This window comes from Protopterus annectens, chromosome 8.part0 (assembly GCF_019279795.1).
Source record: "Protopterus annectens isolate FY-2018-M chromosome 8.part0, PAN1.0, whole genome shotgun sequence".
Classification (NCBI taxonomy): Eukaryota; Metazoa; Chordata; order Ceratodontiformes; family Protopteridae; genus Protopterus; species Protopterus annectens.
This window is the reverse complement of record NC_056741.1, coordinates 1,839,156,066-1,839,169,839: the sequence shown is the minus strand read 5'-3', so window position 1 is coordinate 1,839,169,839 and position 13,774 is coordinate 1,839,156,066. Positions and strand designations below refer to the sequence as shown.

The following is a 13,774-nucleotide window of genomic DNA, read 5'->3' as shown; positions in this document are numbered from 1 at the left end:
AAAGGTCTGTAGTAGAATCATACAGAACAAAGCTACTTGAAGATTAGGTAGCCAGGGTTTGGTTACTGATTGTGTCAGTGTAGAAGACAGGCAGGGATCGAGAATAGTATAGACATATCCTGCTTGTCTCTCCTGGGGCAGATGGGTTGCAGTTACTTAGTGTGCACCCTGATTGGTTGTGATTTTTCTGTAGACCGGGAAAGCCACCTCATAAGCTTGACAGGAGAGAGGACAGAACTGCTTGCTGCCAATGCCCTGTGTGGAAGTGAGGGATGACCAGCTTCTGCCCATTGCATGCCTTCCTTTCCCTTGCACAAACAGACATTGTGCTGTGTTTATTAGATAATATTCCACTAGAACAGTCTGGCAAAAATACAGTGACATTTTTCCAGCAATTGCTGATGAATGAAAAAAGAAATGAATACAAAAAATGCATTTACATAATGTTAATGAGTTCATTTTTGCACATACATGCTAAATGGAACCATTCACCCACCTTTGATGGCTGCCTTCCCTGAAGACCCTCACTTCACTGAGGAATGAGTAGACCAATTAGATGTAAGGGAATGATGACGACTGGAGAGCAGTGGGGGCAAAAAAAAAATCTGTCAAGCAGATATCCCCAGGATGCTTCCAATTGTCCTTTTTTTGTCTGTTGCTGAGGTGGTTCAGGTCATCATGAAAATCTCTCTATTACAAAGTCATTTTGCTTCACTTCTTCACTTCTAAAATGCTTTCCCTGTTGTTGTTTAGATCTAGACTCTAGGGGAAACTGGGTACTGATCAGCTGTAGTTTTTGGGTCATAACATTGGTAACCATCTAAATAAAGTGATAAAAACTGATCTACTCGGGACACAAGCAAGTGTAAATTAATTAGTATTGCAAAGATCATGCAAGAGTAAAAATCATACTGTAATGAATTATAGTGGAGTTACTTTCTGACACAGACAAGAGATGAGTGAGTGGAATGTTAAGTAACTGTTCAAGGTGCACATTAAAACAAATAGCAGCAAGATAAGTAGCTCCTGTAAGTGTCTTTTCCTGACAACTGCATGTGCCTGTCACTTTAAGGTCTTTCTTTGGAGTAGATCTAAAACTAAGGTCATCCTTATCCCTTTTATAATCCTTGGGTAACTATTGTGCAGTTGGACCTGAAGATTTGAAAAAGGTTTGTCAACTCTGTTAAATATTTGATGAAAAAAGAGACTGTCATACTAGTAGAGCATCACAGTACGTGTCTAAGTTAGTTGCATTGAACTTGTCTTCTTCTGTGGTGGATAGTAATCCCAACATTGAGCAAGCAACTTCTGTGCAATGTAACCAGAGCTGCCATGAAATAGTCTCTTTTTACTGGCAACTACTTAACCCTTTCACACTGATGTTGATGTGATGTCTACTGGCCAACAGTACATTTTTTTTTAAGGTTATACTTGGGATGCAACAATTATAGTCACATTTAATTAGGAGTCTTTATCTGAGTTGTAAGGATGTCCTTGCTTCAAGATCGAGGAATCTGTATACCTACAATGAGGGAAATGGATCAAACAAAATTTCTGTTTTAGAGACCTGAATATGTTTCAGTGATTAGCCAGTTTAGTTCTGGAGACTGGATTTTGTTTGGCAGCAATGCCAGACAACAGATTTGTTTTTGAAGGTTGGCATTGGGCACTGCTCAGATGTTAAGTTGTCAATCTCGCCTTCATTCTTGCTGGATGGGTTCGGAGCCGACCTCGGCTCCGACTCGGCCACTCTAAAAGCTCGAGAGTTGGTTCCACCGGCTCGAGGCTCCCCTTATATCCCACAATGCTAGGCGGTATTACCTCAGATCTCGTTTGCCGCTACAGCGATCGAGGTGTTTGGTTTCTACCGGCTTCAGGTCAGTATTTATAGAGTAATCTATAGTCTATTTAAACCCCTTTAATTTAACCTATTATAGTTATTTTCCTTAACTTAGTGGATTTAGACCCTTTTCCCTTCTGTTTATCCCCCTTTTCCACTAAGAACTTATAAGTTCTTCCCTCAGGCCTTCGGGCCCTTCCATCCCCTTAGTGGAGTGTATGTGTATGTGTTTTTTAGGGATCTAAAAAACTTGTGTAGAGTAAAGTGTAATCGGTGTGTTTCAGTGTGTGTGTGGTTACACTTTTCTTGACAATGTCTAAGGACTCAAAGGTCTCAGGCTTCAAGAAGTGTGACTCGTGCTGTCAGAAAATGTCTCTGACAGACGGTCACACTTCTTGTGTGTACTGCCTGGGACCTTTACACCTGCAGGACTCTTGTGCTGTATGCCATGGCTTCAGCCCTAGAGTCCTGCAGGAAAGAAAAAATAAACTTATTTTAAGAGGTTTGCTTAAGCCTGAGGGTTCCCTTACTGTTACTTCGGGCAAACCCTCTAAGGCTTCTAGGTCCTCGACTCCAGCTTCTGAGTCGAGGCCTAAGGCTTCGAAACCTCCTGCTACATTGGTTCCGGCTGGAACCGATGAGTCTCAGACTGCAGCTTCTGTGGTTTCCTCGGCTCCGGCTGGAGCCGAGGCATTGGAAATTCCTGTGTCGGCTCCGATCAGACCATCGGAGCCAACATCTAGAAAGAGGTCTAGGTCACCGTCCCTTGGCTCCGTTCATTCGGCTCCAGCGTCTCCCTTGCTGTCTGAACGGAGCCATAGATCTCACTCCTCTAGGTCGCCGAGGCTTTGGATCATGACCTTCAGAGGGTAGTGAGTCGACTTCTTAAGTCCGAGGCACTGGCCCAAATGCTTCAGAGCCCGACATCAGTCGATGCTTGACCCTGTCCCTCAAAATGTTCCTCCTCCGACTCCTTTGAGCTCGGAGCCAGGGCGTTTCGGAACTGAGACTGTGGTAGCGTCGGAGCCGATACAAATGTCTTCGGCTCCGTTGTCGGCTCCGATTTCTTCCTTGGAAGAATCTCGGCGCCGGACTTCCCTCGTTGGCTCCGAGGGGGTGAGTGGCATCGGACCCTTGTCCGACCCCGCTCTCCCTCTCGGTGCCTCGGCGCTGGTGAGTTCGGCTCCGACATCGCCTCGAGCCATCACTGTCGGTGCCGAGGGGGTTCTCAGCTTTTGGGCGGGGACCTCTGGCTCTGCCTGACATGGGTGCGTTCGAGGTCATGCGGAGTGTGTTGGAACCTGGTTCAACTCCACAGTCTGCTCCGTCCGCCCCTCCCTCTTGATTGCCTCAGGTTATGTCTACTCACTCCCTCATCCCAGACCGCAGAGAGCCAGCTCCTCAAGAATCCCCTGTGGGATCTCATCCTCTTCGAGGCCTCTCCTGAATTGGCAGGGGAGCCCCTAGGAAGAGAAAGTGTAAGAGGAAGCGCATAGACTCACCTGAGTCTGTCACCTCTGACACAGATTTAGAGGATTCGAGGGTTCCCCGTTCCCCTTCTGAAGATGTCTCATTTGCAGACATTCTAGAAATCCTGAAACAGAGGGGAAATTGGCCAGCCCTTAACCCTTCGGAGGATGAATCTGTGTATCTTGAGGCGTTTGGCTCTCGCCCTTCCACCTCCTGGGTGTCCCCCTTTGACCCCCTCATACAGGTGGTAGCAAAAAAGGCTTGGATGGCTCCTGACTCAGTGGACCCCACCCCCAGGAGACCTTCAAAGTTTATCACAGCACCAGCAGATAAACAATTTCTGACCAAGGGAGTTTCTGTGGATGCTATGGTGGTAGCTGCTGCCACTAAGAAGGAACTAGCTGATCCTTCGGTGCCTGTCCATCCTCCTAACAAGGAATCTAGGTCTATGGACAGGTATGGGAAGCGGATGTTTTCGTCAGCGACCTTTGCTATGCGTTAAGCTGAACTACCTATGCCATTTCACTGTCTTCAAAGAGATTTGATCAAGGAAGCGAGTGACATGTTGAAGGATCCTACAGCTGCGGGTTTTCAGGACAAGATGAACACTCAGCTGGCTACCCTAAATTCTATAGCTAACTCCTCCATGCGCCTCCTTTCATATGCGGCTGATGGAGCGAGCAGGGCCGCAGGGACAGGTGTGGCCTTACGCCGGCATGCCTGGATGCGGCTGTGCAACTGCGGACCCCTTTAAAAGCGTCTTTCACTAATTCCCGTTTGATGGATCATCTCTCTTTGGTCCTCAAGTGAAAGAAACCTTGACGAGGTGCGAGACGGATGGCAAAACTCTTTCTGCCGTCGGAGTCCGTTTTTCTACTCCTTCTAGGCCTTACCCCAAAGGCCAGAAAAGTGGGAAAATGTGGTTCCGCAAACAATCTCAAGGGACTTTGCCTGACGCACAGAGTCGGTTCCCCTCCAGAGGCAGAGGGGGGAACAATAATGGTAGACGTCGCCCTAGAGGCAGGGGGGGTCCGCAGAACCAGGGCAATCGAGAAACCTTTTCCGATAAGCCCTTTCAGCATCCCTGAGGTGTTGCCCGACTGTCCACCTTCGGAGGCAGTCGGGGGAAGATTGTCACTGTACCCAGAAGCCTGGCGATCCCTAACTCAAGACAAGTGGGTACAGTCCATCATTTCCGAAGGCTATTCCATTCCAAAAATCCCTTCCAGATGTTCCACCCGCTCAAAGGGATCAAGCAGCGTTGGAAATTTCAAAGTTGCTTGCAAAAGAGCATTCAGCCAGTGCCAGCAGACCAGCAAGGATCCGGAATCTACTCCAAATTCTTTTTGGTTCCAAAGAAAACAGGGGACTGGAGACCCATTTTGGATCTCAGTATCTTGAACATGTCGGTCAAGAAAACAAGATTTCGGATGGTCACCCTACAATCCATCCTACCCCTTTTGGGAAAGGAAAACTGGATGTGCTCTATAGACCTCCAGGATGCGTACTATCATATAAAAATGAACAGGCGGCTCCAGGAGATTTCTCCGCTTCCGGCTGGGAACCAGTCACTTTCAATTCAGAGCCCTGCCCTTTGGTCTCACCACTGCCCCCCGGGTGTTTACCAAATGCATGGCAGTGGTAGCTTCTCACCTGAGACATCAAGGATTCCAGGTGTTTCCATATTTGGACGACTGGCTCCTCACAGCTCCTACCAAGCATCTTCTGTTAATGGCCAGAGACTACACCTTTCGCATTTGTCAAAAGTTAGGCATCTCAATAAATTGCGAAAAGTCTGTTTTGTCGCCTTGTCGTGCTATTACCTTTATAGGCGCAAATCTAGACACAGTCAACATGTCTGCGAGACTAACAGACCAAAGAATAGCAGACATACGCAAACGGGTCTCTCTTCTTTTCCACAGCAACAGAGTCAAAGTAAGATTAGTTCTGGAAGTACTGGGGATTATGGCGGCTGCTATCCCTCTACTTCTTTTAGCCAGATTCCACATGAGAATCCTTCAATGGATGCTCTTCACACAATGGTCGTACCAGCAACTTCCGATGTCCCAAACCATTATGATTACGCAAGCATGCAAGAATCATCTTCTTTGGTGGATTTCTTCCCCTCAGCTCTTCCTGGGAAGACCCTTTGTTCCTTCCCCTCCGGTTGCTACTCTGACAACGGACGCCTCCCTGATCGGGTGGGGGGGCATTATCAGGGCAGAACAGTCCAGGGCATATGGCAACCAGACGAATGCCACCTGCATATAAATGTTCTAGAGATGAGAGCAGTGCTTTTAGCGTTGCAAGCCCTTCAAGACTCTCTTCCCTTGGGAACGATAGCAATCCAGACGGACAATATGTCTGTAGTGTGGTATATCAACAAACAAGGCGGAACCAGGTCCTATCCCCTATGTCGAGAAGCACTCAGACTGTGGCAATGGGCGATTTCTTCTCAGCGGTTTCTGATAGCAACGATATCCCGGGAAGTCCAATCTAATCGCGGACAAATTGAGCAGAGCTATACTCATGCCTCACGAGTGGTCTCTGAAAGATTCTATTCTGTAGAAAATTTTTCTCAAGTGGGGTTAGCCTTGCTGCGACCTTTTTGCTACTCCCCAAAACAGCAAGTGCAGAGATTATTTCACTCTATTCCCGTTACCAGGCCAGCCCAGCAGAGACGCTCTAGTCCAGGTTTGGCCCGGGGACTTCTGTATGCATTTCCTCCCTTCCCACTAATCTCTCAAGTGATACAGAAAGCTATCGCTCAGAAGGCCTCATTGATCCTCATTGCTCCTTACTGGCCTCGACAGGTTTGGTTCCCCTTTCTACATCAATTTCTGTTGGAGCAACCTTGGCATCTGGACCTAGTTCCAGATCTTTTGATCCATCAATCGGGTCAGTTACATCGCTCCCTCCCCTCTCTGAACCTCACTGCTTGGTTCCTCTAATTCCAACTTTAGCCAGGCTTCCTCAAATATCTCACTCTGTTCGAGATATTTTGATAGCTTCCCATAAATCTTCCACTCGGAAGATTTATCTTAGTAAGTGGAAACGTTTTGCCTATTGGGCTCAAGGAAGGGACATAGATCCTTTCACTGCTTCCATCCAAATAGTCCTTGATTTTCTAGCTGAACTCTTCCATGCAGGTTCATCTCCTTCTACTCCTAAAGTTCAATTGGCAGCCATTTCTAACTTTCATGTGGGCATCTCAGATTCTGCCATCATGTCTCACAAGCTTTGCAAAGCTTTTTGAAGGGAGTTTTTCTTCTCAGACCTCCTATAAGAAATCCTCCTCCTTCTTGGGACCTTAATTTAGTTCTCACATCTTTGATTCTTCCGCGTTTCGAACCTCCAGCTTCCTGTTCATTGAAATTGCTATCCTGGAAGACTCTCTTTCTGGTAGCCATTACTTCAGCTAGAAGGGTCTCAGAACTTCATGCACTCAGCAGTCGACCACCGTATCTATTGTTTCATAAAGACAGAGTATCCTTACGAACCAATCCATCCTTTTTACCTAAAGTAGCCTCTGCGTCTAACCTAAATCAAAGCATTGACCTCCTGTGTTTTTCCTAACTTTTCTAACAGGTCTGAACAAAAATTGCATTGGCTAGATGTTCATCGTCAGTTAAGGTATTATTTGGATAGAACCAAACAGATCAGGAAAACTGACCAGTTGTTTGTCTCTTATGCAGAAGGCAGAAAGGGACTTTCAATTTCGAAGGTATCACTCTCCAGATGGCTAACATCTCTGATTTCCTTTGCCTATGAAATTAGACACCAAAAGCTGCCTAATAAACCTAAGGCTCACTCTACCAGAGCTCTGGCTACTTCTATAGCCTTCCAAGACAGGCTGCCTATTGACACCATTTGTGCAGCGGCTACTTGGGCTACTCCTCACACTTTCATTTCTCATTATAAGTTGGATTTAGCTTCTAGACATAGAGCTAACTTTGGTTCCACTGTTCTCAAGAGTCTGTTCCGATAGGCCACCCGGGACAAGGTGCTAGGGACGCGGTCCCATCCAGCAAGAATGAAGGCGAGATTGACAACAACATATAGAAGTTATGTTCTTACCATAACGTTCCATGTTAGTTGTCTTCTTCTCGCCTTCTTCTTGCCCCACTCCTTCCCCTAGCCTGGACAGACCTAGAGAAGTTTGATTGTGACCTCTCTTTCTACCACCTCTATTGTAGATAGGTATATGCTATTCTGTGCATATATTCCTTCTTCAGGTTTTCAGGTCACCTTCTTCCCTTCCTTTTATAGAGGTGGGTTTTTCCCTTTTCCAGTGGTTCTGGAGTTATTTAGCTGGGCATAAGCTTACAAACGAGATCTGAGGTAATACCGCCTAGCATTGTGGGATATAAGGGGAGCCTCGAGCCGGTGGAACCAACTCTCAAGCTTTTAGAGTGGCCGAGTTGCTCCGAACCCATCCAGCAAGAAAGAAGGCGAGAAGAAGACAACTAACATGGAACGTTATGGTAAGAACATAACTTCTATTTTTAGACTATGCACACCATATGAAAATGCCTGTAGTACTTTCTTAAGCAGGTTAGGAGCGGTCTGAGATCTGCTTATCGACATTCCAGATGGTCGATAACCCATGAATAGGATCACATAATTTCTTCAAGACCTATTTCATTAAAACCCAGTTAATTAGTATTTTGTACTGAGGACAGGTATTTCTTGATGGATCTTTTGATTAGACTGCATCATCAGTTTTTTTAAGTGGTAATTGTAACAGAAAGCTATATAAAATGGAGTGAATGGTTTTGTGCTTCCTTTGTCCATGATGGTGCAGCCTTTGAAGTTAGTGTATGATAAGTAACCGGGAACATCACTACCCCTGCAGAATCTTTTTTTTTTTTTGTTTTTTTGTTTTTTTTTTTTTGTTGCTGAGTGTTGAAAAGCTGCCTTTTTCTGTTTTGTGGAGTTTAGTTGAGGAGTTGGTTTCATTTAAGTGTGAGTTTGTCATCCCACAGTGAGGGTAGACCATTATTGCATTTGTTTGGTGAGACAGAACATACGGCGTAAAGCAGTGGCTACAGCACTGACCTTTCTGAGACTGGGTTTGATATGTTAATTCTGACCATCTGTGGCCTATCCTCTGTAATTTAGTTAACTGAGCACAGCAGAGATGCCAGGACTTTCAAATTGCTATAAGTGAACACTTGATTAGTAATATCAGAAGTTTTTGTAAGGTGGACATTCTGTTTTTATAAAATCAATAAACAACTTAATGGTAGTACAGTATTTTTATCATTCATAACATTTGACCAGTTATTTTCAGAATTACTATCTCTGATGTAGCGTAGGTTCTCAAATACATGCACTTCAAACTGAGCATTCAAGACACAAGAAGGAATGTTTGTAGAAATAAGTGATACTTAACAATGGGAAAAGAGGTGCAGCTTGGAATTCTGTTTGAGAAGAGTGATGTAGTGAGTTAATCAGGCAAACATGTCATGGTGAAAGCTTTCAGAAGGGGTCTGTACTAGCTGCCTGTGGAATTGTTTAAAATTAGAAAGTCTTTTGAGAAGATGGAGAAAAAATCCCCCATTTTTGTTGCAGTACCTCAGGCAGAGTAGCCTTTTGTGAAGCACAAAGGACTAAAGCTCTGAAGGCAACTCTGATGCCATGGCATTGATTACTTAGGAGGTGTAGGATTCATTGAGGGAAGGTGGCACTTAATGAGTGAAGGCATATCACCGGTTTTAGAGGAGTAGGAGGTGCATGGGCTTTCTTCTGCAATGCCGATGTACTAGAGAAAAGGTATTTGGCAAGTATGATATGAGCTGGTAACATGTAGTTGTCTCTGCCAAGCTTCATTCGCTCTGCCGTCATCGTACACAAGTGAAGGTATTGCTGGCTCTCGCATATATCACAATGTAGGTCATTCAGCTTGGGGGTAGGTCTAAAAGATTATTATGGTGGTCTTGATAGCATCCTGTCATGGTACATTCTTTTCCATGGGAGTGAGTAAGCTCATTTAAGAAGCAGGAAGACTGAGTGGTAAATACAGGGCCAAAATAATTTAAACAAAGTAACCAAGAAGTTGCCACTATACATGAAGTTTGTTTTGTGATTGTCCTAGTGCTGTTGCTTCAGTAGATTTTGATCTGAGGTTGTATTGGCTGGAGGTGCACTACCTGCTTGTGGTTGGGGAGTGGCATTCCATTTGCAAGAGTTTAACCAGGAATGAACTAAGCAAGATCTCTGTGTCAATTCACAGGAAGCTGTTTGGTTTTCTGTGTAGCTGTGCAGTGATGTCTTCTATGTATGGGCAGTATAATAAATCTATTTACTCCATTTTGATGCATGTTGGGTGAGAATGCTTATTCCCATCGGTCCCTGTCTGCACTGTTAATCACACGACCTGCTTAATACAGTGGTCATTTCACTTACTCCCATCATCCATCCATCCCAACTCAACCTACTCTGTCAGGCACAAGACTTTTAGTACAGTGGTAGTTTCACTTACTGCCATTCATCCCACCCCACTCTTAGACACAAGTGCTGCGCCATACAGTAGTAATTTAATTTACTCCCATCCTCTTTGCCTACTCTGTCAGGCACCAGAGTTGCTAAATACACTGGTAGTTCTGAATGCCTGAGAGTAGTCTGCCTGCTGAATTTTACACCGGATGCCTCCGTCAAGTTCATTATTAAGCTGCAGGTTGCTGCACAGTGGTGCAGTGGATAGTGTTGCCTCCCAGCAAGAGGTTCCTTGCTTCTATTTTTAGGGGATGCCCTCTGTGCAGAGTCTGCATATTTTTCCTGTGTTAATAAGTCCCTCACCAAGGTATTATTATGGTTTTCTTCCACCTCCCAAAGACGTGGTAGGCTGATTGCTGGCTCTGAATTCTCTTGGATGTCCTTCAAGGATGCATCTGCAGTCCTTACAAATGGGTTGTCCTGTCGTCAGGCAGCCCTTCGGTCGGCCGGATTCCAAAGTCTGGGTCTGGCCTCGGCTGGTGTTGCACTTCACCCGACGTCATAGCTGCAGTTAATCTGGTATAAAGGCATCAGCCGATGCCATTTTCCTTAGTCTTTCTTGCCGCGTGGCGCCCGAAGCAGAAGCTGTTCGCAAGTGCCGGTCGGTCAGAACCAGAGATTACTACTACCGAATACTTCTACTACTACCGAAGACTTCTAAAAAGCTAAGTACCCCGTTGGGGACTCTTTCTTGCCTCCGCCAATGTCAGAAAAAGTGAATAACTGTTTAAATTGTGGGAAACAAATACCTCATAAAGATTTCCACTCTTACTGCTTACCTTGCTTAGGCCCAGACCACGACGTAGCAGCTTGGCTAGCCTGTGCTTCTTTTAACCGACGAACGCTTAGGCGTCGGTCTGAATTTGCTGAAGAGTTTTTCGGCTCGCTTTTGCTTACATTATGCCGCCGGATACTCCGACTCGCAAATTTCTAAAACGCAAGGAAAAGGACCGACACTTTCGCAGTCCGCGGTTTTCCAAAACCCGTTAAGCCAACCGCGAGTGTCTCAGTTTCGCTGAAAGAGTCCACGGTTCTTCCTTGAAAGCTGCCACTTACGAGGCCTCATCCAGCTTGGCTGAATCTGCTACTGAAATCCCACCTGCTCCTGCAGGTTCACAGGATTTATCAGATACTATCCCTTTGGATATTTCTACCCCTGCAAGTGGAGCTGCTAGGCCTCCTGCATCCATGTCGATTAAGGCCTTTGCCAGGGCTAAAGCAGCAAAGACTACCAAAACTGTGCCTGCTAAGACCCCCTCTCACAGGCCCAGTTCTAGTTCACAAATGCTTAGTCTAGCAGAGGATCTCATTTCCTTGATCTGGGATCCCAAACACATCCAGACAGGGCCTCTCACCCACCTCCAGAGAAGAGGACTAGAGTAGAGCCCCCTGAGCCAGTTTCTTCAGATGGCTCCTCTGATGAATCCGATAATTCAGACCCTCCAGAGGCCCCTTTTTCTCCTTATGAGGACTCTGATGCAGAAGAGTCCATTCCTTCTGCCTCTCCGCCTGAGGAATTTTCTTTTGGGGAAACCTTGCATGCTATGAGGGAACAATTTCAATGGCAGGGCCAGGATTTTTCAGACTCTAGGAAAAGGCTTAGAACCTTTTTGCATTTGCCACAGCATAGGCCTTTAGCCATTCCTCCAGTACTTACTGTTGTGGATGATGCTTTTAATGATGCTTGTACTGCTCCTGATTCTCTTCCTCCGCCCCTGCTAAGCCCGATAGGTACTACAGGGTTCGGACACACATTATCATTTGTATAAGGCCCTTTTGCAGATCCCTTAACTGTCTCCCAGGGGCCCAAGGCTGTATCAGCTACCTCTACAAAACCCCTCCCTCTGAAAGGGAATCTAGGGCCTTAGAGATGGGGTAAAAAGTTTACACTTCTGCTACTCTTTCAGCTAGGGCCTTGAACTGTCAATTCCACATGATCCAGTATCAAGAATTTATGTTAGACCAGTTAACTAAAAAGCTGTCCTCGGATGAACCATTAGACAAAAAATCTGTTCAAGAAATGGTACATAACATTCAGCAGGTCAGTAACCATTCCTTAAAATGCGGCTATGATGCACTGGAGGCTTCCTTTAGATCAGCCATGACTGGCACAGTGATCAGAAGACATGCATGGTTAAAAGTGCAGGCCTTACCAGATCATGTTAAATCAAAGCTACTGGATGCTCCCATGGACAAGATTAATTTGTTTGGCTCTCCTGCACAACAGGTGCTGAAGAAGATGGAAGAGAAGGCAAAATCTGTCCAGACAGTCAAAGATTTCTTACAGGTCCAACCTCCAAGGTTTAGCAGGAATTGGCCCTCCAAGAATTGGTCCTTTCCAGACACCTCCAAAGCTCAGAGAGGCAGGAATAGGCGCTCAAGAGGCAGGGGTCAATCCAGAGGTGCCTACAGGGGACGTCAGTGGCAGGCGAACAACCAGCGAGGTACAGCCACAGATACAGCCACCACCACGACTACAGGACAATCACAGTGACTTGGCTCTAGCACTGCCTACCAGGGAACAACTAGAAGCACCCTTAGGCGGAAAGCTAGCCTTATTTTCAGTAAACTGGCATTACATCACAGCAGACAAATGGATTTTGCAGACAATAGACCAAGGTTACAGGTTTCACTTCCATACTCTACCAAGGAAGAGAGGAATGCCAAACCTACCTCCAAATCAAAAGGCAGAAGCTCTAAAGCAAATAACTCACTTACTAAGGAAGAGAGCTGTAGAAAAGGTACCATCTATGGAGCAAGGACAAGGATTTTACTCCAGGCTCTTCCTGGTACCAAGAAAAGAAAACCAATGGAGACCTATTCTCGACCTGTCCGCTTTAAACACATACCTCATTATCCCAAAATTCAAAATGCTGACCCTACAGCAGCTTCTTCCCATGTTGGGCAAGGAGTCTTGGCTGGTAACTCTAGATCTCAAGGTGGCATACCTGCATGTCCCCATACGACCAAATTGCAGAAGATACCTCAGATTTCTTGCAGGATCAGAGCATTATCAATTCTCAGCATTGCCCTTTGGCTTATCTACTGCGCCCAGAGTGTTCACGAAATGCCTGGCATCAGTAATTGCTCGTTGCAGGCTTCAGGGAATTCAAATCTACCCTTACCTGGACGACTGCCTGTTACAAGCGGACAACAAAAACAAACTAGCAGAAGACTTAAAAAGGGTCACTTATCTACTGCAGGCCCTGGGATACACAGTCAATATAAAAAAGTCAAGGCTGATACCATCCCAAAGGATAACCTTTTTGGGGCAGAGCTGGACACATCACAACAAATGGCATTTCTAACAGTAGAAAAACAGGAGCAACTCCCTCTCTACTTCTTGGCATTAACAAAACAGAACCAGCTAACAGCAAGAAAAGTCCTGCAAGCCTTGGGTTTCATGGCATCCTGCATAATTTTGGTTCCACATGCCAGACTGCATATGAGAAAGTTACAGTGGTACCTAAGAATTTATGGTCTCAGCACAAGCACAGCCTAGAAACCCAAATTCCAATAATCCCATGCCTGAAGCAAGAATTCAAATGGTGGGCCCAGGCCTGTCAATCAAACAAAGGACTGCCCTTCCACAGCACTCAACCAAGCCAGACCATCACAACGGACGCCTCAGACCTCGGTTGGGGGCACATGCTGGACAAGTGCATACAAGGCTTATGGACTCAAGACCAGCTGCACCTACACATAAATCAAAAGGAAATGCTGGCAGTAAAACTGGCAATTCAGACATTCAGACCATTTCTTCGACAAGGTCAACTGTTGATAAGGACAGACAACACCACAGTTATGTGGTACATCAACAAACAGGGAGGCACACATTCGTACCCTCTATGCCGGATGGCAATGGAACTCTGGAATGTGGCCCTGAGCCTCAACATTCAGTTACAAGCAATTTTGTGCCAGGAAAAGAAAACATACTAGCAGACATACTAAGCAGAACTACCACGG

General features: G+C 45.7%; 1 protein-coding gene across 3 annotated transcripts in view; it reads left to right on the top strand.

The window, feature by feature from the left end:
* CFAP20 (cilia and flagella associated protein 20) overlaps window positions 1–13,774 on the top strand; it is a 476,007-nt gene that overhangs the window by 203,451 nt on the left and 258,782 nt on the right. The window lies entirely within an intron of this gene.